We start from the raw sequence: 22,929 nt of genomic DNA on the forward strand, positions 1-22,929 counted from the left end.
TAAGGTATCGTTGCAAAACTTAAACCTGTTAAAGTGAGAACTTGCACTTTGTGCTTTTGTGAGGTTAAAGCATAAGCCACTGTAAATGAGCTTCTCTCATGAACGCACAAAGGAGAGCTATGGTGGAAGTCCAGATTTCCACTGTAAAATAACTTCAATTTCTGGTTGCTTCTCACCCAAAACCTATTGTATGCCTTCATAAGACTTGGGATATGACGTACGAGTTCCAAGTTAAACGTTTTTAAGCTTAAAAGTGAGTCCCTATCAACTTCCGTTGTATTGAAATCAGCGAACAAGACATTTTTCAATATGTCTTCAAGACAGTTCTGCAAACATCATATGAGATTGAGGGTGATTAAGTGACAACATTTATTTTTGGGTGAATTATCCATTCAATTTGCTCTTTATTATCTGACTGTTATGTTGCCTATGTACTGGATACATTCGTGGTTTTAGTGTTGCATAATGTATTTGTGTTGCATTTGTCTTTCCATCTCCCGAAACTTTCCCCTGCCCCATCTGTTGCCCATAATCTGTTTGGTGTGTCTTGCCAATGGCTTCATGTCCCTTGTGACCTGGATTTACTGCTTTCAAAACTTTCTAAAGGGCAACACAATGTCCTATCTTGTCAAACAAGTTTGAAACAACATGAGGGTGAGTAACTGATGACATAATTGTCATTTTGGGGTGAACTATCCCTTTAATTACTGCGATATCTCAGCAGCAAGAGCTGTTGTATCTTATGAGGCTACTCTTAAGGAAGAACTGGAGGAGCCTCTTTACAGAAATAGCTCCGACTTCTTGTCCTCCCCTCCCTCTTAGCTCCATCCGCGGGTGGTTTTTGTTTTTGTTGCTGTTCCTTCCCCTCCACAATGGAGCCCCGCACGGGAACAATAGCTTTCACGTCAGATCCGGCCCACTACACAGCAGCCCTGTAGGCCTGATTCCCAGAAACAGAAAGGGCTTCTGGCAGGGTCCCCTGCTTCCTGATTGTTTGAATGGGGCAGGAGGATAATGGGATGGGTAAGAGTGAAGGCAGGGGGCAGGACTGGGCCAAAATACTTTTGCTTCCTACGTCCCTCCCTTTTCAAAGGCATTGCTCTGAATACTGTTTTAAAAGAATAACTCACCCTCAAGTTGTTCCAAACCTGCCTGTTTTTTCCTCCATTGAACTCAAAAGGAGATTTTTTTGAAGAATATTTATGCAGCTCTTTTCCATACAATGACAGGTCCTACTGACCATGACAAACTCTAAAAAGGACCAAAAAACATAAAAGCACAATAAAAGTAGTCCATATGACTTGTTTGCTAAACACCAAAGTCTCTGAAGTCTTATGACAGCTTTGAAATGTCAGTCATTATTCACTGGAAAATCTTCCCCTTTGCTATAGCTCTCCAATCAAACGTGGCACCATCGACATGTCTCCTCCGGTTTGATGTCAGTGATGTTTAGTCATGAAATGCGCTAGAACTAATGATGTTTTCGCTCACTAGAGTGAGCAACACTTGCGCCTCTGTGCGTTGCATGCCACAATTCAGCAGTTGTACATGTCCAGGAGAAGGTGACTATATCTGATGCTCACAAACAATATTTTTTGAGGACAGCTGGTTGCACACTCACTCACTCACGCACGTGTGTAAAAGGCACCTCACCTGTTCTGTGTCCCATAACGTTCCCCTGCCACCCATGGTGCACGTGTGTTTGTTTTTGTGCAACTGATGTTGTCTTCAAAAACGTATGCGCAAGTTATTTTACTTCCTGAACAAGTGAGGACTTAAGTACAGGTTGCTCACATATCTCACATATGCAAACCTTGCCATTGTTCCATTGCAACCGAGCTCAGGCCACTTCCCACAGGTAGTCTCGGTACACTCCGCAATACAGCTTAAACATTACCAATTTTTAATGTGAACTGTGCTTCGGACTAAACTGCCAGTGTGAAAGCCCCCTAGCAAACACAAAGCAAGCTGAACTTGGAACAGAGAAACAATGTTAATGACTCTACAATGGTTGTGGACTTGTAATATGATTCCAGTGTAATAGAGGAAATAATGATTAAGCTAAGCTGCTCAGAGCACATTTTGCACCTCATTTTCCCTCCATCTGACGGCCAACAGCAGCCTCTGGATTACTGAGTCATTTGCAGGTTTGTGGTATTATTTGAAACAATTTGTGCATATTTGCCTCTCAAAGCTCTTAAGCTTGTTAATAAGAAACTCGACTTCCATCAAACACAAATTATCAATGTATTCCAGCTGAGGAAGTAACAATGTCATTCTTGACAGTCAAAACATACAGATGTCCCAACCAGGGTCTATGCAGTATAAAAGAGGACCATGCCATGTTTTTAGAAATGGTGCCATGGTAACCTTGGTAATCCAATGTTTTTTTGGACATGTATAATGCTAATACCAAGTTTTTGGACATAGTACCATGCTAATAGCACTTTTTTGGACATGTACCATGGTAATGACACGTTTTTAGTATAATGTTAAGACCTTGTTTAGCGTTTTTGGACAAACAGGCCTTTACCTTGGTAACACAATGTTTTTTTTGGGCATGTAACATTCTAATACCATGGTTTTCAGATATGTTTCATGGTAATTACTTGTTGTTTAGACAGTATCATGGTAATACCATCTTTACTGGACATATACAGTATACCTCAGTAATACCATGTTTTATGGACATGGTAATATTATGTTTTCTGGACATGGTACCATGGTAATACCAAATGTTTTGGGCATGGTTTCCATAATACTCTGCTTTTTGGGCATGGTACCATGGTATTCTTTGAAGTACATTGGAGTACCATGTAAATACAACAGGCCTAGTACATAAATACGGTAATCTTTCACTACAAAAGTAAATCAAAGTATTGTGGTATTAACAACTTATTATACCATGACTGAAGCATGGTAACACCTTTACCATGGTACCATACTAAACTATACCATGGTAGTACTTTTTGTCAGGCTAGGTTCAATTGAAATGATTTATGCATCTAATAAGCCTCATGTCATCAGAGAGGAGGGCATTTGGTCTGACCAGTTAAACAATGAAGGAGTGAGTTAATGACTAACAAACACTGGGATCCATTTGTTTATTGTACCATTTGTTTCATTCTAGTTTGTGGATAATTTCCTTAAATCCCTTTTTGCTAGCAAGTCTTTAATAATGAATGATCACGCCTCAAGTGTATGATGTGAACAGCGGCCACACCTTCTGCCCTATTGCCCCCTTTCACCGTCTCTCACTGTCTGAAAGTGCTTGAAGGATGGGGTCTCATCTCCAGAGTGATCTCTCCTTCTGCCCCAATAAACCCGATGAGAGCGACAGTACGGGTGTGCTCAGGGATGCACATTTCTACACGCTACGCTGTCTCTTCACATTTTTTTATGATTAAGATGGGCTAGTGGGGGCAGGGAGAGAGAGAGGAAGAGAAAGAGTGGAGAAGTCTACATGCGTCGTAAACTGAGGAAATCTTTTTCCCCTAATTCCCTCAATCTATTGTTTTGTGGTAAAGGTCTTGAAATATAGTGTGCAATTTTTCAAGGTTAAAATACATTCTCCACTTTAATGTGCAACAACTATACAACTATAAGAAAGTCAATTTTAAGTAAGCCATTTATCGCAAGCCATTTTTGTTTGAGCGGCATGACATGTCAACTTCAGGCTCAACCAATCTGTTTGTCCAAACATTTGAGACTAAAGCAGGGTGGAAGAGGTCTGCATGAATGTTTGGGAACCTGTTTGGAAACTTATTTTTTTGCAATTCCATTAGGTGCCACTAGTGGCGCAGAAATAACACACTTAGCAGGGCTCGCAAAATTGCTAGCCCTACGTCCCGGGGCTATTGTGTTTTCCAGTCGGGCTACCAAAATGCATCACCGGCCTGCCCAACGGGCTATCTGAAATAGTGTAATCAAATTCCTCCCTTGATTCACGTTATTCACTCTTACAAAAACTCTTGTTATTTTAAGAAAAAATACGATCGCGGAAGTTTTTGATCATGCTGATTTGTCCGCAGTGAAGTTTAGCTTCAAAACGTGTATCGAGTACGCAGCGCAATTTCTCATGAATTTCCGTGCCGGAGCTATTGTTTTAAGAGAAACACATGATCAATAAAAAACGAAGCCCCACTTTCACGTGAATGCTTCACTTTGAGTGTCAGAATGTTTGAATCCATGTGCTAACACACACACACTATCATATTTTCTGCTATATAAACAACATAAAATAATTAGAGCACCATTTACTTGCCACTGGTATTATTATTATATTGAATTTATTGCCACACTTTAATATGTGAATTATTCCATCAGAAAATGAACACATTTAGCATTGTCAGGCTTTTATTTGTGCGTAATGGATAAAACAACAGAGCTACAAGCTCGGGTTTATGGCTGCTATAAATTTGACCTGCCACAAAGTGACACTGTTTTCAACACTCCTGATGCTTAGAATCTTTTAAGCGTCAAAGCTTTAAGAGTCATTATTTCTCCATCCCTCCTGCATCCAACTGCAAGTTCCGACGTTTGGGAAAGACAATTGGTGCTGCCACCCCCTGTAAAGCAGTGTCGTTCTCACTTAATTTACTGTTGCTAAGTGATAGAGATTGTGTGCGCAGTGGAGAACATTGTGAAAATCGCTGACACTTTTGTGTGTGCGTGTGACAATGTTAAGAAGAGCATGGATTTACGGTGGTATTTCAGTTCTACTCGGCCCAAAAAAACAGGTCAGGATGAAGAAGGGACAGACAAAGAAAAGCAGACAGCCACAAAGCGGAAGAGTTCAGAAAAATCTGACTATGAGGCAAAAAGAAAGCGCAGATTTCTGGTGTCATGGACAAAAGAATTTCTGTGGCTGGAACATGACAAGGTAAACGACACAATGCTCTGTCGAGTGTGTCGTCAATTCCCCACTATTTCTGACTCGACGAGTGTTTTTGTCACTGGAACCAGTAATTTTAGGAAAGACCCCATCAGAACCCAGGACAAATCCCTGCATCACAAAAAGTGCATTGGTGCCCAGTCCGCAGCGTCTTTCCCAGAACGAACGCCAACTGCAAAAAACATACTAAAAATGAACCAAGCACAACAAGAAGTCCTGAAAAAACTTTGCAGAACAGCATACCATGTTGCAAAAAATGAATTACCATTGGCAAAATTTATTAATTCATAGAAATTTCAGTTCAGTTAGAACCAGATGCATATTTGTATTGATGATTCTAATTTGATTATTTTAAATCCCACTGTTGATATTTGTGTTTTGAAAAAGTTTCTGATTGATGTTTTGACTCCTAACCAATTTTCTACATTAAAAAATTTTCTTTTTTATTTGGGCTAGTAAAATTCATTTCAGGCTACCAAAATCTGAAGAGTGCCTGCCCGAAGCGCTACCAGAGATTTTGAAATTTTGCGAGCCCTGCTTAGGCTAAATAGTTTCCCTGATAAATTCACTACAGTGTTCAAACACAACAGGTACTTTGATAAAAAAAATAAATAAATAATTAAATAAATAAATAAAAATTTTGTAGTACACAGTGGGTTGGGAAATATACCCACCAAAAAAAATTACAATCAAAAATCAATACCAACCTAACAGGTTACTGTTGTCAAATCGACTGCATCAAGAATGCATGGTCAAGCATGACATAATCTATTGTGACTGAATCAAAGCTAAATGACGAAAATATAAAGGAATAACATGCTCAAATGCATAGTCAAATAAAGTATAATCATGTCTGTGCCCTGCATCTATTTGAATACAATGAAAGCAATCATAAGAACCTTCCATGACACTTCCAAGAAAGCTGTTAAGTAATTATTCCCCTTAATAGCTACCCTAAACCACAAGATTTTAACGGCTTTTGTTTTTGTTTTTTCACGAGTTAAGCATTGGGCAAAATTAAATTATGGTCAGATTAGTGAGCTACTGCAAAAAAACAAAACAAAAAAAAACAAAAAAAAAAACAAAAAAAAAATGCAGGAAAAGAAATATATGGAAAGAAATGTAAACATTAGTAACACTGACCAAAAGATTGAGCAGTATATCAGTATTTTAAACATTAAAAGATTACAGATGTATTTTAGGTTGGCAATAATTGTTCATGCTAGTAATTAATGCTTAGAAAATCAGAGCTTACATGTGCACTAGTGGTGGGTGATATGACCAATATCTTATGTCACGATATGAATAATTTTATATCACGATAATAATATACATCACGATATGGAAAATCACGAAAAATAGGTTTACATTTTAAATAACCATATTTTAATGTCTATTTTTTTGTTAATCCAGTCAATTAAATATATAAATGAAAACTACTTCCTCTTTTATAATTTTCTCTTTATTTGGAACTTGGCTAACATAAAAAAAAAAAAAAAAATCACTCGACTTGGTTTTAAATCAACCTTACCATAATACAAAATTTCACATTCTGCCGCATTTTAAGTCTGACATGTTGTTGACCAATATTATTATTATAAACTTTCCTTAAGATACTCAACATCTTTGCAAAGCAACAAAGAAAATAATACATAAGTAAACAAATATCCACTGAAAAGAAACAAACAATGATTTAAATAATCTATATAAAGAATATATGAACATGGCCGGTTTGTTTCCTAATATGTAATATCATTCGAACAGAATTTTAGTAAAGGTGATAATGTTTAGTTTAAAAACCGTATATTTTGCCACATATGAGTGTTGTAACTGTTTTCCTCATCAGTGTTGGTTAGACTGTTGGGCTGTCTAGCTGTTTGATTTCCTCCATAGCGCTTCAAAAGTAAAAAAATAATAATTATAATAATAATGGGTCATGTAAGTTTTGGGGACTTCGCCTCATTTTATGAGTAGAGCGAGTTATCTCGTTCAATGTCTCTGGAGCACAAATATCAGGAAGACTGTTGGCATGGGCTTACATCTGCGTGCTCTAGAGACAGTTCGCATGTCAGATGAGAAGCATATTTAGTGTTTATGAAGCGCCGAATGCACGATAAATGTAATTGAATTAGCTGAATTTCATTGAAATTTTTTCATGCCTTAAAAACCCTCTCCATGTCTCTTCAATTTTCTCAGTCTCATGTGAAGCCCTGCACACTGATAGATATGCTCACGCATGGATATTTACATATCGTAATATGCGCAGAGCAAAATCTCTATCAACTGACCCTTTTATATCATCGCCATGATATATAACGTCTAGGGCTGCCCACGACTAAAGATTTTCCTAGTCGACTAGTAGTCGTTAATTTAAGCCATTAGTCGACACGTATATGATATTAATTTAATTACATTATTTATATATATATATATATATATATATATATATATATATATATGGGGGGGGATCAGAAAATGGTTTGAGTTCCAGGGCTGAGAAAGAATGTAACATTGCTAACACTGTTATTAATACTAAACCGTAATAATGAGCATTTAAAATATAAAGTTTCCAAGCGCACACATGAAGCGAGCCGCAGTGACACCGGCAAAAGTGGTAATGATTCTGAATGTGTCAGAAAACCAGCAAAAAGATTGTCTGAACATTTTGTTCATTTATAGAGAGAAATGCACATTAGGGTTGTGCCGACAGACGATGATCTCGGGAATCGACGATGGTCACAGTGATCACCAATAGCTGATGCCTTTGATGATGTCAAGATGATATTTTGCTCGTTTTCCCATGTATTATATTATTATTATTAGGCTATTATTATTATTATCAAATTAATATTACAAATAATTTGCCCGTAGACACACAGACACGTGCTTGAAGAAACACTTTATTATATTATTAAGAACAGATGACAGAAAAGCGTCTATGCGCATGTATGACACGCTGTTTGTTCAGAGGCGTGCAGTCTCTGGAACACGCACATGTAAAAGGTTCTCACTCTTTGTTTCTGTCTTCTGATTTTATTTTATTTTATTTGTTTTGCAAGAACAGTATTGTCTATAAGTGCTGCAAATGACCTCAGACATCTCAGCTCAGGAGGTGTTTTGAGTTCAGTTCACTTTATTTCCACAGAGCAGTTCATTGTGAACGTATCTCTACATCTGTGATTAAATCATAAAATATTCAAAAACACCTTGAACCATGATTTATATTTCAGTGATTATTATCATTATTATATATATATATATATATATATATTATTCTTTTATCACTTCTTTATTTTAATTGCTTTTTCATTTCATTTGGAGTGCTATTTGAATTTAGAAATGTATTTGATTTAATTTTTTAAATAAATTAATTTAATTTTCAGTGCAAAATCACTAAAGCAAGAATATTCACTGATCCCTCCACCCTGGGGTTGCCGATGTAATTGAATATTGCTATATATATATATATATCGTGAAGGAGGGAACAAAACTAATTCATTCACACACATGATGTATTTTCCCGGATAACGAAATACCCGACCGGTAGAGAATGCACAGATGAAGTAGGTTCTTTGCCAGAGAGATGTTGCCCTTCACAACTGTTGTAAAACCATCTTTCAAAAAGCTGAACAACACACATTTTAAATTCACTTTTTTTTTTCAGTTTCATTTGAACTTTTAGTTAAAATAAATAAAAAAATAAAGTTCAAAGTTTGAAATCAAGGTGTCTTGCTTTATTGTGTAGGGTTAACCATAACCCTGCTTAACGAAAATCACCCCATAGTGCCACCTAGCGTCCAACCAGCGGGAATACCGGTGTTCGTCGGTTTCGAGTTTAATTTCCTGCGACCAACCGACCAATCAAAACTTGGTCTACCAAGACTCTTCTAATCAACTAACATTTGGTTGACTATCAGGGGGCAGCCCTAATAGCATCATATCACCCAGCCCTACTGTGCACCATACAAAGTACTAACTGCGCTAATGGACTAAATTACAGCAAAAAAAAAAAAAAAAAAAAAAAGAGAGTCCAGATTGTGGCTGTCTTTAGTTCCCCAATGACACATAGAAAGCAAACAGTTTTGAGCAGAGAATGGAGTCGATTCTAATGGGTCACATTAAGCTTTAATGTCAGCCACCACTAAACACCACTAAAATCCTTAGTATGATTGCTGCTACCCTGTAATATTTTTTCCTCAAAGTATGCACCTCATACTAGGAAACGTTTTAGCACATCCATTTGACTTTACAAGGCATATTTTCCAGTAAATGGAAAAAGATGGTTATCACTTTTATACTTTTGGCTATGAGATGTCATTTTTGTCAATCGGTTGTCTCGACCTCAGATGTCACACTTTTTTTATGCATACAGTACACAAAAATAGCAAGACCATTCTCAAAATGACAAGTTCCAATCTGATTACCTGACATCTATGTAACAGAAAAGCCAGGTTTGTACAGGGTTTTAGCAATCCACCGAAACATTATTGTCATGTGTATATGTTCACAAGCTGCCACACTGAGCGCTTCAGAGCGAAAATCTAGTTCCTGCATTTGCCAAAAATATTCTGCTCTGAGTTATGTCCGATTTCAGATTTCCCCATCTAAAAATGTCACTTAAAAAAAACTAACTGTGGTTGGTTGTTTTACATTCTAGTTAGACAGCTGCTTCCTGTTTAAGTGGGCCGCTTAGCAAACAGTCTGGCTATGCTAAACTATTTAATCACGATTCAGATGTTAAAATCCTTAATCTTTTTCATACTTTTTTTTGAAGGTGCACTAAACCAGTTCAGATGATTATAAAATCTCAGAAAACAATGGGCAAGAGAAAATCTAATATGAATCTGGATGTTTGCGAGTCCAAATATTTGTGTTAATGACAGTTGTTTGAGTATTAAACTGTGATTAAAGGGAGACTCTGCTGCATTTAAGGCAAATGCTGCGGTCAGTGATTTATCTAACACTCAGAACACATCCAAAGGAACAGTCTTTAAAAGGGAATCATCAAAATAAATTTTTAATAAGCACACTTGATGTCCTATGAAGGGACAAACTGTTGAGATTTTAAATCTCTTGGCAGACTGTCCATGCGTCTCTGAGCAATACTTATTAACGTTATTTATTGGCACTGGAATTATTGGCACTAATTAGTTGGTCCATAAGATGGCAACATTCAAAATTGAGCCATTGTGGGGCATGGGTAGCTAGTCACAAGTTCGTGTTACTACTGTATAGCTTAATAATTGCACTGTCAAATGAGGCAATTTAAGCGACAAATTTAGATTTCATCACTTCATTATTTGAATGTTTGTCTTTTTTTTTTTTTTTTACTTGTCTCCGATTTGCTTATGTGTGAGAGGAAGAAAAGTTTCTGACTAGCCCTCACGCAGACACACACACACCGCGATTACATGAACGTTCCGATTCCTTGATATCCGCTTGTGGTTCGCGTTGTGTAAAACAAGCTTTCACTTGATCTGTTCTAGATGCATAATATTGTTTGGGCAATATGTTCACCATGTTTAATTATAATTGGCTTCAACAAGAGCGCGTGTGTGTGTTCTGTGTGTTAATGTATGTTTGTTATGTATATATGTGTTTGTGTCAAATAAGAAAAGATTATATAAAATTTAACATGCTTGACGAATAGGTAGAGAATTTTTTACTTAATATGGAGAATCTTTATTTATTCATTTATGTATTGATTAATTTTCACCAAAAAATAGCTTCAACAATGCAGTGGTTGGAAAGAAGTTAGGATTAACTGTCAACATACAGTAATATGAAATAGGAATGGACTGACTTTCCTTTCACCAGTGGCTGCAGCAGTGCACATGTTAAACCTGTGCTGTACTTTTGTTTGTAAATCGAACATCTTGGAATGTCTGGTATTCTCACTTTGTGGTCATGCATTTTCTTTGATTAATATGATATCATTTTTGGATATTCTGTAGGCAGGTTCCTAATTAGACAAGGAATAACAGCTTGGTGTCATGGCTCTGGATTTGTAGGTTTTTACATATAGCCTATGTGTTCAATGAGTTTGATTACAAATGATAATTGTATAGAGCAGTATTGTTAATGAGGATTGTGGATGATTTTCTACAGTGGTGGAATAAAGCAGTTGGTAGATCTGAAACGTTTTCAATCCAACTCATTTTACGCTCAGGCATACATTTTATTTTATTTTTTGTATTCTTTAACAAACAATATTGAAAATTTACTTCATTTAAAAATGGACTCTTTGCCGGACTCTTAAACATACTTTAAAGTGTATCATGATGCATACATGGATGTCCACTGAGCCTAGAACCACCCCTGGTGCACATCAAGAGTCCATAAAGGAATATAAAGACCTCTTTATGGGTCTTAACTCCTGAAGAGAAACAGTCCAGTATCTCATAGCAGTCATTGCATGCATGTGTCAACCGTCTGTGTCTGCACGCATAGTCAAATGAAATATACTTTGAAAGGCTGAGCGTTCAACTGTACACAGATGCTAGGCGTTCAAGTCAAAACTAAAGTATACTTTGGGCTTAAGACTAACCAAACAATCTGAATTTGCTTTTGAGTGACGCTGTGGGAAAGGTCTATATACAATTGTCTATAAAAAGGACCATGTGCCTCATTTACTAACTGTGTGTTCACACGTATTTGTGCAATAATTCAGTAAAAATATTTTACTAAGAAATCATGATTCATCACACTTAAATTTTATGTTAAAAAAAGACACCACACACATGCAAAAATCACTGACTGCCGAAGCAATAAAACACAGACCGATAGTGGATTTTACCAATATTGATAACTAAGGTGGTGGAAAAGGCAGATAACTACTTAATCGGCCGATCATTTTTAAAATCGATTTATAGAATGTTAAAAAAAAAATCTAAGTCTTTCCTTACTATTCCTTAACTAAACAATTATCACCTATAGGCCAAAATCAATTGAAAATTTGAAAAACACTGCATGGACTTGGTAATGGCAGGTCAGAGCCTGAGGACAAAAGTCAAAGTCTCTGGAGGAACACAAGCCAAGGCAAACAGCTGACTCACCAGCAGCTGAACTGAGCTGCAGTCTCGAACCCACTGCCATCGGCTGCATAACAGTACAATCCCAGACATGAGCTTCTGCCTCCAGACAACAGCATTGCAGTACTGATCACGGACCAGTTTCACTCACCTGAATTCTCACTTAATTGATGAGATAAATAATTTTCTTAACGAGTGCAAAACTACTGTGGGTGCTCCAAAAAAACATGATTTACACTTCAGAGTCTAAAGTTCCGCCACAGCAGTGTGAGACTGATTTATAATGTCGCATGCCTCGGCAGCTCCCTCAGGCCAATCGCTTTAGGTCTCCATCAATTTGATGACTGACAGCTTACATACAAAAGTGACGTTTGACCTCAGTAGAGACTTGCTGTATGTGCCACTCAATAAAGAGATCTAACAGAACTTAAAATACATTATGGTTGTAATAGTATGTTAACCTCAGGGCTACTTGAGAGTAAAAAAAATAAAAGCACTACATTACTTTAACCTGGAGTTACACTTTACCATGCATGCTTACAATGTAAACCAGACGTCATAATAGTTTTAAGACTTTCTAAACACCCAGAAGCTGGTTGTTAAACAACTTTTTACAACTGAAAAGGCATCAATGTTGTTGTAGTAATTTAAAATATGAGGACACGCCCAAGAAACTACCTGTAGTAGTGTGAATGCTGTGCATTGGTGGGTAAAATAGGTTTAGCTGAAAAAAGAGACACTAATCCTGCTCAAGCCTGGGCAACATAGCTAAAAAATGATATCTTGCTATTTTCAGCATTTTGCTGTCCTACTGAATTGATTTATTTATGCATTTGGCAGATGCTTAATATCCAAAGTGACTTACAGTGCAATCAAGGTACACCTTTTTTCAGTTTGTGTGTTCCCTGGAAATCGAACCCTTGATCTTGGCGTTGCTAACGCCATGCTCTACCAATTGAGCTACTCTCAAGGAACTCTTGCTGGGAAATGGCTTAAAGGGGTGATTTCTTAATCAGAGGAACTATCATTTCACCAACCAGCCATTGTTGCCAATTAGATTTAAAATGTTTAAAATAACATGTTTGATTTTTAACTAGATATCTTTAGATATCTAGATACTGAGGTTTATATTAGAGAAGCTGTTAAATATCTTGTATTATTAGTTTGTGACTTGTGATATTAAAATATGTTTAAAATAAGTGACACAAGAAGTCAGCACAGAACTAGACTACATGCAATGTCATTAAAAAAGTGACTTAAAATCATTATAAATCACTGTGTTGGTTAATTTTACAACAGCAAAAGAATCAAATGCAATATATCTAAATTGAGCCTAATATATCACCCAGCCCTAATTCCACTCACATAGAATAGTTTATGAAGCAGATTTGTGCATCTAATAACAGATGGCTGATATATATGCATTTCAATTACACACTATACTGATACAATGACGAAATAGTGTGAAAGAAAGCCAGAGAGAGAGAGAGATACACAGAGAGATGCTTCCATACTCATTGGCTCTTTGTCACAGCAGTGTTGCTGACAATGTCTGTTGTTTGGCATCAAAGTGTGTGATTCCCCACGTCATCCCACAGATCAATATTTCAAGCATGCTCCATTAACACAAGCTCAATTATATCTGGCTGAACCCTATTATACCAGCTTGCTCATTTAACCAAACGAACAAGCCAACCATTGAGTGTCCAGCCAGGAAATTATTTGCTACCAAAGACAGTAACCAAAGGACAAAGAGCTCAATAAAACATTTAGTGCCAATCAACACAACTGTCTATATTCTACAAGCTCTCAAATCCAGACATTAATACCAGTGCTTGAATGGGAACCCCCATGAGGCATTAAGGACCCCCCATAAGAAGTCAAAAATAGACTTTTAGTAAAGATAATAATGACAAGTACTTTTTAATTTACACCGTTAGGATAGAGTACATTTCGTGAATTATTTACAATAATTAGGGTTCTACAGTGCGAGTGTTTTACTCGCATTTGCGAGTGAAAATTACTGCTTGCGAATGCAATAAATTATGTGGGCGCACGCCGCGAGTAACAGGTGATCTAACGCCCAAAGTTATGAACTTATTATTACAGCCTACCATCAGAATTTAAACTCTCTAATGTATCTTCCCTAATATACCAAATACTTTTAAAGAGGCGCGTTAGTTATTTTTGCAATAAAAGCACCTATTTTTTTCACTCTCACATGGCTGCGAGCGCTTCCTCCCCCTCCCTCTCTTTCTTTCATGCGCACGCAGAGACCGAGGGAGAGATATACCACGTGAACATGGTTTAAGCTGAGTTTCTTGCTTGTTTTTTATGTGTCAAAATGACGGACAGCATTTTGAATAATGACAGATTAATCTCACACTCACACAAGATTCTGAGAAAAATAGCGAGTCAAATTAAAATATGTGAATCCATAATATGCGCGATAACAGTAAACAGCGTGTCAGCGTCCTCGTCTAAATCAACATGATAAGCAAAATCTAAAAAATATAAATAAATAATGAAATGTCACTCTACCAATAACAACCTCTTTGCACAACTACGTGAGGATGACGCGCAACAAATGTATAGTATTCTGCTTCTAACGCAGGTGCGCTGGCTGTTGCATGGACAAGTGCTTGTGGGTTTCTTTTTCTTGGATCTTCAATGGTCATGAAAATTCTATAACATCATAACCACGCACTGCAACACTGTAAAAACCTCTTAAAATGGCATACCTTGTTGATGCTTTATAAAGAGACCATCAAGCAGCAGCATGGCTCTGCATCAATGTGTAACAGACCAGTAAAAATGTCAACCGCTAGAAATGTATCAAGTATCATGTCTATCGTGGTTATGCAAAATCCGTGGCAATGCATGTTCCCAAATAGGGCTGCAACTAACAATTATTTTGATAATCGATTATTCGGCGATTATTGCAACGATTAATCGTTAACTCTTAACCAAATATTCAGCTTGTGCCCCGACTTAAAAGGTTGTATTAAATGTAATTACTAACAATAAAGAGGACAAAATCATCTTTTAAAAATACCTCTAAATGACATTCACTGAATTAAAGGGGGAAAAAAATACTTTTTATTAAGTTTAATTCAGTAAAGAAATTCACTTCAAAAAATCCTATTGTTATCAAGTGTTTTTGTTTTGCATTTAAAATTGTTTAAAAATCCTTAAAACAATATACATTTACTTGAGAAGCAACATATACTATTATTTAGATTTGCTTTTAGAGAATGTATCTTAAATATAAGTGTATTTTTTCACTTGGTTATACTTCTGCGAGTGCAGTAAAGACAAAATATACTTATATTCAAGATCTATTCTCTAAAAGCAAGTCTAAATATATTATATGCTTCTTTTCGGGTGAATGCATCTTTTTTAAAGGATTTTTAGATATTTTTAAATATTTGTATTTTTAATATTATATTCAACATAAAATTGTTTTCTACTGCAGTATAGCTGCTAAAGAAAATGTATGTTGTTTAGATATTTATATTGGAAAACAAGCCAAAACAAATTCATCCATCTTTAACTAAAATAAAACAAACTCTCTCTTATTAATAATGCTGCATATTGCTAACTTGCTTCACGATAAGAAATGCACAGTGCCACATATATTGTGATTCAATAAGTCACGAGCCATCATGTTATAATCTAGCTGCATTAAGTGTCCGCACTCGAGGGATGAGCGTCGCTGCGACAGAGTGTGCCTCAGCCTGGTGCAGTTTCAATCTCTCCCCCTTAGATCAGGACATTCACACAACTCATAGAAGAGGCGCTGACCGCACAGAGAAATGCCAGTTTCGGAGTTTGTAGTTATTTACATGATCTGCTTCTGTATTATTTGAACTTTAATAAAGCTATAATGCATTAAATATAACTGCATTTAAGATGTAACACCGGGGTGTTTCCTTTAAAGACGCTCGACACGCAAGTTTTGCTCCAGCTCCAATTATTCCACAATGAGAGTTCTTCTGTATTTACTTATTTTGTATTTTTGCATTATAATTCCCTCATACTTTGTGATCTACATCACCTAAAGCTGTTTGGAAGGTTTGGAGAGTGTCTGGACTATGAGCTGTGTAATTCTTCCTCTCCTCAGTCAGGTGTGAGCTGCAGTGCTGCTCTCGCGCATCATCATTAGAGTTTAATGTGATCATGTTACGTTAATGAGATCAAACGACTATTCCACAACAAAAACATTTGTCAATAATTTTTTTATTGTCGACGTTGTCAATAATTGATGGAATACACACTTCAGAGGAAGATATTATACGAGCACTGTATGGGAAGAAAACGCTGGATTTTCATGAGGTTCGTGAATTACATCTGTTTAATCAATATATCCACATATTTGCAGACAGTATATGATAAAAGTTTTATTTATATTCGCCTTTTTATTATTAGACAAGAAGTTAAGAGATACAGGGAAGTGTGGAGGAGAGGGAGATGGAGAATGAAACATGCGAGCACTTTAACGTGTCGTAGTTCTGATATGTGTTGTACACCCATCTATTGTAATAACACGATGGCACGTAACAACAAAACTAATTGTAACTGGTCTACATGTCTCAGACACTCCACATGCAAGCAGGCAATTATCTGCACCCTCGTGGCCTTAAGAAACCAATCGGCCAAACTGGAAAACATAATTCATTTTTTAGAAAAAATTCAGAATATCGGCCTCTGTGATATATCGGTCGACCACAAGGTTTATAAAGTGACAGCAGTGAGGTTTGGACTTATCCATTGACCAATATTTTTTTAAAGAATAGGGAAAATTGTTGTCCATTCTTGACAGCATGCTTTGAAATACTCAGAGCCAGTAGTTAAGAGCTCCAAAATCTCTAGGAGTGTCCATGACACCGCTCTATTTATAGAAACTTGATTACAAAAAAAAAAAAAAAAGGCATAACAACAATACACTCTTGTCCTGAATGCCAAAAATACCAGACAATTCCTGAGGGGTGATTCAACTGTTGGCTTTTGTACAACCAGGCTCAAGAGTCATGCAGTTTTATCTACTCAAGTCTAAGAGTAAAACATACCACTACTGACTGAAAACTAGTATGGCGTACATCTACTAATACATAAACTAATCCTAAAGGATCAACAAGCATTGCTTTCTCAAATAACAGCTCTCATTTAAAAGCGTCACAATAATGCACCCAATTCAAAGGCTGTTTAAAACAGTGGGCAGCAATTATGCGTCTGAGATACCTTTTTTTCTCAAAATTCTAAGGCAGCATTGCATGTTTCCTTCACAGAGAAGGCAATCCACTTAGTTAGGATACTGCCTTTAGGCCAAAATTCACTCTACATACTCGAAGTCCATGAAGGCAGATGTTTCTAACAACACAAGCTTAACTTTGTGCATTGTTGTGTTCCAAAATGTGGCACACCGCAATTCATAACACAACGCAAGAATGCATTGCATTTTCAACATTTCCACAATGTCACTATAGTGGACATCAATGTAAACTGACTGCTGCTACAGTGAGTTTTCTCTTTCAAGTCAACTACCGTCATGGCGGAGCAACAGTTTGAAGACAATATTGCTGAGCAAGTACATTAACCCTCTGGGGTCGACGGATGTGCCAGCACGTCCTGCTGGATTTTGTTCCTCATAACAGCGGAAAACAACTTAAAATACGGCATCATTTTTGGGCATACAGATAAGTGTAAGACATCATTAGAGACTATAAAGGGTCTACTTTTATTTGTGTACACTCACAATAACAACAAAACCTTGTGCTTTTGTAAAATAAAGAAAATAAACAGGGTGCGCTTTCAGCCGTCTCTCTCTCCGCGAGCATCTTTCTGAAACACATCACAAAAATGAACTGAAACTCAGCGAATACTTATCAGACAAACATGAAACATATATCTAAGAAAGCTTAAAATGTCTACTTTTAAATAAAACTCAAAAAATCTAATTTAAAACAAATATTCTCCTGCAATGTAATCTGTATGAAACAAAGCGATGTACAGTTTCTCCTGGCTCAGCTAATTATCGCTAATGTGATCCCACCCACGCGCAGAGCACGCTATTCATACAGTGATGTGCCAAGGCGATCAATGCAAATGGTAAATGCCCCCAACAATGCCTAAAAAAAAACATCAAATTCATTCACTTTTCTGCGCGTTTGGAAGATGGCACGCTACACAGGTGAGGAAGCTCCTGGATAGTGATGAAGAGTTCACATTTTCCTCAGAAGAAGAGCAGGAATCCAATGAGGCACGTTTGAAGAGCGACTTGATCCAGCCAAGGATACAATTTCGGATGAGCAAGTCTTCACTTACATTAGTTGACATGCTATTTTATATAAACATGTACATATTTTACTAGCTGGACTATTTCCAGACTTGCCAGCCAGTATTCAGGGTATTGAAATTTGAAATATGTCCTAATAGGCAAGTTTTAGTTACATTTAAATGTTGTTTCGGCTAAAGCAGGTATTTAAATTGTATGCTGTATGATATAAATATGATATGTAATATGATATAAAAATAATATGAATGTTTAGATTATATTTTAACTAGTGTTTATGCTGCCTCATTATCATCAACGAAGCTTGTGCTTGCAAATATCTGTGTAAAATGTGCTATAAAAAAAATCAGCATATTAGAATGATTTCTGAAGGATCATGTGACACTGAAGACTGCAGTAATGATGCTGAAAATTCAGCTTTGATCACAGGAATAAATTGCATTTTACAATATATTCAAATAGAAAACAGTTATTTTAAATTGTAAAAATATTTCACAATATCACTGTTTTTGCTGTATTTTGGATCAAATAAATGCAGCCTTGGTGAGCAGAAGAGACTTCTTTTAAAACATTAAAAAATCTTACAGATCTAAAACTTTTAAATGGTAGTGTAGGTCTAAAGTTTTTAAGTCTTTATGTAAAGAAAATGTATAGTCAGATTACTTCTTTTAACTTAAACTTGATTTTGTGAATAAGTTACAAACAATACATTCAATCGTTAAGTCTCCTCACATTCATTCACTCTCAGGGGAGGGGTCTTTATCTCCTCAGGTGTGAATCACATCAATATTCACGATCATCCACGCCTCCTCGCATATGGCCTTTCTAACACTAAAAGTGTCTTACAAAAGTTAAATGACTATATTGTTTTGTATGACTGAGTGATCAGGATGGTTTTTACATCATTTTTGTAGCAAAAACTCCAGGCTACAAGATCCAGTTCTCAAAAGTCTTGTGAACAAATGTTTAGTATGTGTTATATGGCCTTATTTCAGTGACTTAAAATGTTTGTTTTTTTTAAAACTATGCATAAACGTTATTTTCTCAAAAATACAAACATGTACATACATGATGTTCACATATTATTGTAGCCCAGTTTGTGCTGAATACAGTGTTATCAGACTTTAGCCATTAATGTTTTTAAGCAACTGAAAAAAGCACACATCAAGGCATGTTCTCCAGGGCCCAAAACACCCTCAGACCCCAGAGGGTTAAAGTCAATATATTCATAGCAACTAACAAATAACACATCTACTTCAACAGCACATATTTCTGCAAGGTACAGTAACTCTGTCGACCCTTTTAGTACTGAGGCTTGTTACCACAGAACGCACATTAAGCATGTTCAACCAGAACCAGCTGCTCGCATCTGCATATGGATACTTTCATTTAGTATAATTCTGGCCTTAAAAGACAGCTGCCCATGTATGCACTAGACAGTAAATCAGCTCGCTAGATTGTTATTCACTAGAGCTTTAGAGAATGTTAGATCTTATAAAATGTACAGTCTTTCCCATCTCATAAATTACTACAGTTTTCCCCAAGACAGATATGCCAAAACGCTTTAAGCAACCCATAAAACAACTGCTGCTTAATTTAAGCAGATGCAAATGTAAGTATGGCTGGAGAGAGAGATCTGAGCACAGAAGGAAAGAATGCTTTCAAGCCCAGATAAGCACTGCAACAGGAATGAGATTGTGAACACTGAGAGCTATACTGAATACCAAAATTGCTCAGTTCATGTCTGGGCTATGAAGCAGTTTCCAGGCAACTCCCTGGTCTGTCAGTAGCCACTGCCTCCTCTAGTTGATGGATTTCAATAGTGCAGGCATATCCCCAGTGCTGTAACACCAGGGGAGGTCGGCTTGTGCACTTTGTTGGGAGAACAAAAACAAAAGGCTGGGCTCAGCAGTTGCTTTTGTCACTGGCTACTTAGAGAGAGTGTATTGAAATTTCAACAGTGCCCTACAGCTGGGGCCTTTTCAGGTGTTGCAACATACCACTCACTCACACAGTTATCTGCATGGTCTATTGACAAGAGACAATTAAGCTTTGATGACTTCCTACTGATGACTCAAATTAAATCTTATAAAAATATTGTTGAGAAATGCCTTGAGTATGATTAGCTATTCTATAACTACAAATCCACCTCTGTTGAGAATACAACATGATTTATATTTTCATAGAGCTGCACTGTTGACAGACCATTATTGAAACCAATCCTGAAACCTACAATAGCATAATCTTAAAATTCAATATCATATTTTTTGTTAAGACTGAAGAATTAGGGGACTGTGATTTTGCCAAGTACAACATGTTCCTGGATCAATGTCTTTTTCAAACAAACATCCCAACCCTATCACCAACCCCAACCATTACCTACTTCTATAATCAAAAAGAAACAATAGGTTGATAGGAATGTTGTGTGTGCCCTAAAATCTGATTTCCTTAAACCAAACTCCCATTCCTAACCCTAACCCAACTGACTAGTCGATAGAAATGTTGTTCCAGAAACAAAATGGATTTTCCAAAATGGATTCAGTAATATGTGCTTTTTGGTCAACAGCAGCAACCAGCTGCTCAAACTGAAAGCAGAAATTCACAATGAGAATTTCCTTTTAATTATTATGTCACAATGCACAATCTGATCCAGCCAGATGTCTAGTCAGGTCTGAATCCCTGAGTCATGCCATCATCTGTGAGAGTCTAACAGAGATGGAGGCAGGCAGACATGCAGTGCCTTGGTTCTGAGGTAGGGTTTGGTAACAGTCTGTTGGAACAGGAAGCAGACGGGCAAGAATACTGTGTAGAACATGTAACAGGGTGGAGTGACTAAGCCCTTCTTATCTCCCTCTCAGGAGCAGATGTGGCCAGCTGTGCAGAGCAGAGATAGTAATCGGGGTGTGTTGAGACTCGCTCCACTGGGCTGGAGAGCAAAGATTTGGGGGAAGAGAGCGGGATGAAGAAAAACAGCACTGCAGGCCCTAGTGCAGGTATTTACACTAGTGACCCTCTGAGTTTACTGGGTCTCATCTGGTTAAATTGGGTACATAAATCACACATAATTGCTTAAGAAACCAAGGGGGACTTTCTATGCTGTATGACATTTTTTGGAAAGCAAATAGCATTATACAAATCCCACTGATAGTCCTACATTTCTTGTCTGAGAGCAACACAATGACTATGATTGCTTCAACCAATCTATAACAGCAGTGTTTCCCCTATATTCATGTTGCAGCAGCGCTGCACCACTGCTGAATTATGAGTGCTGCTGTTGGGATTTCAAAAGGTTTAATTTAATATTATTGACACAACATAACGCTCGCCAGCCCCAGTCAGCCGTGCGCTCTGAACACTGCGAAAGAGACCCCAACACAAACACATGCACGCACAGTCACAGTGACGTCACCGCAGAACACACGTGTCAAACTCGCTTCATTTCAAGTGGCCCGCGAGTTCATTTCTGAAACGTAGGATGGCAGGGGATAGGTTAGAAGGGGGTGTCCATAAACTTTTGGCCATATAGTCTACTTCCAACACATCAGATGCAACGCACTAGGGGACCGGATTTTGGACCATTGCTACTCTTCCCTTCTGGGATGGCTACAAATCCCTCCTCCACCCACCATTCGTCAAATCGGACCACTTTTCCATTCTGCATCTGCCCGCTTACAGGAAGCAGCTGAAACAGGAAGCACCCACTCTCAGAATGAACCAGTGCTGGTCAGACCAATCAGATTCTACACTACAAGACTGTTTTGATTACGTGAACTAGGAGATGTTCCGGTACGCAGATACTATAACGTGTTTCATCAGGAAGTGCACAGATGATGTATTGCTGACCAATACGGATCCAACCAGAAACCAAGGATTAATAGCGATGTTCGTGTGGCCCTTAAAGCGCGGACCTCTGCTTTTAATTCCGGGAATGCGGAGGAGCACAAACAAGCCAGTTATGCCCTCAGCAAAACCATTAGAGCAGCCAAATGCCAGTACAGGGACAAGATTGAAGGACAGTTTAACACCACCAACTCTAGAAGCATGTGGCAGGAAAATAATATCATCACGGACTTCAAAGGGAATAAAAACTCCGTTATGAACACCACTGCCTCTCTCCCGGATGAGCTTAATAATTTTTATGCTCGTTTCGAGGGAAACAACACTGCCCTCTCGGAGAGAGCTCTTGCGGCCGAAGCTACAAAGGTTAGTTCACTCTCCATCTCTGTAGTGGACGTAACCCGATCCTCCCAACAGGTGAATATCCACAAAGCCATGGGTCCAGATGGCATTCCAGACCGCATCATCAGAGCGTGTGTGAACCAACTGGCTGGTGTTTTTATGGACATTTTTAATCTTTCCCGCTCCCTGTCTGTGGTCCCCACATGCTTTAAAATGTCCACCATTATGCCTGTACCGAAGTAATCCAAAATCACTTGCTTAAATTACTGGCACCCTGTTGCTCTGACCCCCATCATCAACAAATGCTTTGAGAGGCTAATCAGAGATTACATCTGCTTTGCGCTGCCTGCCTCACTGGACCCACTGCAGTTTGCTTACCGCAGCAACCACTCCACTGATGATGCCATAGCATACACCTTACACACTGCTCTCTCCCACCTGGACAAAAGGAACACCAATGTGAGAATGCTGTTTGTGGACTTCAGCACAGCAATACCACTGAGCCCTCCAAGCTTGACCTAAAACTCCAGGCT

General features: G+C 37.6%; 1 protein-coding gene across 2 annotated transcripts in view; it reads right to left on the reverse strand.

Moving 5' to 3' along the window:
• LOC127439835 (rho guanine nucleotide exchange factor 12-like) overlaps positions 1-22,929 on the reverse strand; it is a 130,094-nt gene that overhangs the window by 72,394 nt on the left and 34,771 nt on the right. The window lies entirely within an intron of this gene.

This window comes from Myxocyprinus asiaticus, chromosome 4 (genome assembly GCF_019703515.2).
Source record: "Myxocyprinus asiaticus isolate MX2 ecotype Aquarium Trade chromosome 4, UBuf_Myxa_2, whole genome shotgun sequence".
Taxonomy (NCBI): domain Eukaryota; kingdom Metazoa; phylum Chordata; class Actinopteri; order Cypriniformes; family Catostomidae; genus Myxocyprinus; species Myxocyprinus asiaticus.